We start from the raw sequence: 3,089 nt of genomic DNA on the forward strand, positions 1-3,089 counted from the left end.
GTAACCGCGATTAACAGTACAATCTCTCTGATACGAACAAATCTGACTGCGTAGGATGTGCGCTGGTGCAAAACGGCAGTTGTTTATAAAACTAAAAAACTAAACTCCTCCCGAACAGGCCATGAAGGCCCAACGGTACCGACCGGCCGCCGTGTCATCCTCAGACCACAGGCGTCACTGGATGCGGATATGGAAGGGCATATGGTCAGCACACCGCTCTCCCGGCCGTATGTCAGTTTCCGAGACCGGAGCCGCTACTTCTCAATCAAGTAGCTCCTCAGTTTGGCTCACAAGGGCTGAGTGCACCCCGCTTGCCAACAGCGCTCGGCAGACCGGATGGTCACCCATCCAAGTGCTAGCCCCGCCCGACAGCTCTTAACTTCGGTGATCTGACGGGAACCGGTGTTACCACTGCGGTAAGGCCGTTGGCTGACAGTTGTTTATAGACTTGTGAAACACTGCGTTGCCATAATGACGTATACAAAATCGCCTTACTTGACTTGTCCAGATAGACATGCGAAGCAACAGTGCCAAGACCACTGCAACTGTCAGAGATGTTATCTCGCCAAATCTGTTACAGTTTCTGTACAGTCTGGGTAGCTGTCGTGTTTGCAGCGGTAATACTGATGTTAAACTAATGAAATTCCATATAGGTTGTTAGTGAGGGAATTGATGCTGCAGATCAATACCACTCCGTGGCGTATCGAGGTTAGTAACGGAATGGAAACTTTAGGTCTGACACCGATAAGAGGTCGCACAGGATCTGGCAAACCCAATGGAGCGTGTCCACTATGCCACACCTCCAGCAGCCCTTAGAGAACCTGTATAGGGAGAGGGTAGCCATAGGTGAAGTTGCCCGTGATTGGGTGATTAGCTTTGGTAGAAAAATGGCGCCAAACGTCTCTCGCGCTTCCTATGTACGCCGTGCTTTTGAGTTGAATTGAAGTTCAGAGGACTTTTGGAAACGATTAAAAGGTATTTGAATTATTGAGAGACTTTTTATGCGTTGTGCATCCATGTTCGATGTAGTTGTATATCGTTTTTAGTACGTAATTAACGTTTGCGATCTTAAATACAAATTGAAATAATGAAGCGTTTTGTGATGAAGTCGGTAGGCCTACATGTTTGAAATAAACACGTTAGTAATTGTACAGAACTGTTTTTGACATCTGTTATTAGTTCTGCAGACGTTCGTAAACGATGCCAGGTTGTGCTGCATTTGGTTGTTCCAATAGAGGCGAAGGTGGAATTCGCATGTTATCATTTCCACGCACTGCAGGAAGACGAAAGCAGTGGGCAGTCGCAGTCAACAGGGCTGACATAAATCAAACAGGAGTCTTGTGGAAACCAACCAAGTACTCTTCTCTATGCGAAGTAAGTCGTTTTGGCCTTTTACTACATGTAAAACAACTTGCAATATACATAGTTAAATTTGAAAACATACCTGTAAATTGGCTGTGTGAAAATTATTATAACACATTATTCTTAAAAACATAGGCATTTAACGAATGATTTCGCCATATTGTCTTGTGCTTTTGATTCGGTAAGTGTGTACTCCACTACTGGCCATTCAAAAGTCCCGCCCGCAGTTTGACAGAAAAATGGCCGCCGTGTTGTCAGGTTGGCCACTCTCTCCCTATACAGGCTCTCTAGCAGCTCTGTACTTCGAACGCCCTCTGCCATCGCAATATACGATGCCTGGTGGAAGCCGCTCAGCTCACTTGCACTTAGAGCCACTACGCTACGACACCTTCGTTTGTGCTTCATCGTAGTTGACACTGTAATACCTGCACTCTGTTTCTTACTGCATTATTTGTAATGAGACTTCATACTCTTCGAGAAATACAAGCAAAGTAAATCTTGTGTTTGTTGTCTCATCTTGTTCGCTAATCATCTCTGCTCCTGTCCAGCTTCCCTACGATGACAGTTGCCACACCACTCCATAGCCCATACTGCTGTGTATAAAGTCATATACAACACACAGTATTCTCTCTTCTGTTATTTTCTTAAAAGATGAATCTTTTTGAAGTCCGTCGCTTATTAAACAGACACGTATCAGCTGTAATTGTTTTGCTTTTCAAGTAGGAGCCTTAAATAGTCATCATCCATGCCCTTAAGCTTCAACTCATGTTGATTAGAATTTGCACAACAATAAAACTGACGCTAGGCACAGGTTTGGGCAGAATGAAAGTTACAGCTAGGCAAATGACAGTGTTACATCACCGAGGGAGAATTGACACGCATGGCACTAAAGTTATGCAGAAGATATTGACCATATGCTAGGATGGCTGTTGGTTGCCATTATCAGCCGCTATTTCATACCATGACTCGATAATGGCTGTGGTAAGTTTTTACGCCAGGGTTTGGGGTCACAAGTCGACTACAGTATTATTGCACCTGGAAGCGAGGGCGCTTCAATCGGCTTGTCGTGAGTTTTTACCGTGATGTTTCATGAGGACACGATGAAACATTTGATAGTATATGCACAACTGTCTTGAAATGATTCACAGTGTGATGCGTTTTTCTTAAATGGCTCTGAGCACTATGCGACTTAATTTCTGAGGTCATCAGTCGCCTAGAACTTAGAACTAATTAAACCTAACTAACCTAAGGACATCACACACATCCATGCCCGAGACAGGATTCGAACCTGCGACCGAAGCGATCGCTCGGCTCCAGACTGTAGCGCCTAGAACCGCACGATCACTTCGGCCGGCGCGTTTTTCTTAGTCGCCACTGTACTAGTCTACTGTAAGTCACCGCTTGTTTCCCATAACAACCAAGGGAGGCCAAATGCCATAATATCGTGGTCGGGTAACAACAGAGTGAAGCCGCGCGGGATTAGCCGAGCGGTCTCAGGCGCTGCAGTCATGGACTGTGCGGCTGGTCCCGGCGGAGACTCGAGTCCTCCCTCGGGCATGGGTGTGTGTGTGTTTGTTCAAATGGCTCTGAGCACTATGGGACTTAACTTCTGAGGTCATCAGTCCCCTAGAACTTAGAACTACTTAAACCTAACTAACCTAAGGACATCACACACACCTATGCCCGAGGCAGGCTTCGAACCTGCGACCGTAGCGGTCACGTGGTTC

The 3,089-nt window shown here is 46.0% G+C and overlaps 1 pseudogene; it reads right to left on the reverse strand.

Moving 5' to 3' along the window:
* Window positions 1-312: 312 nt before the first annotated feature.
* On the reverse strand, window positions 313-430 carry LOC124799468 (annotated as a pseudogene).
* Window positions 431-3,089: the final 2,659 nt, after the last annotated feature.

The sequence above is a fragment of the Schistocerca piceifrons genome, chromosome 5 (genome assembly GCF_021461385.2).
Source record: "Schistocerca piceifrons isolate TAMUIC-IGC-003096 chromosome 5, iqSchPice1.1, whole genome shotgun sequence".
NCBI lineage: Eukaryota > Metazoa > Arthropoda > Insecta > Orthoptera > Acrididae > Schistocerca > Schistocerca piceifrons.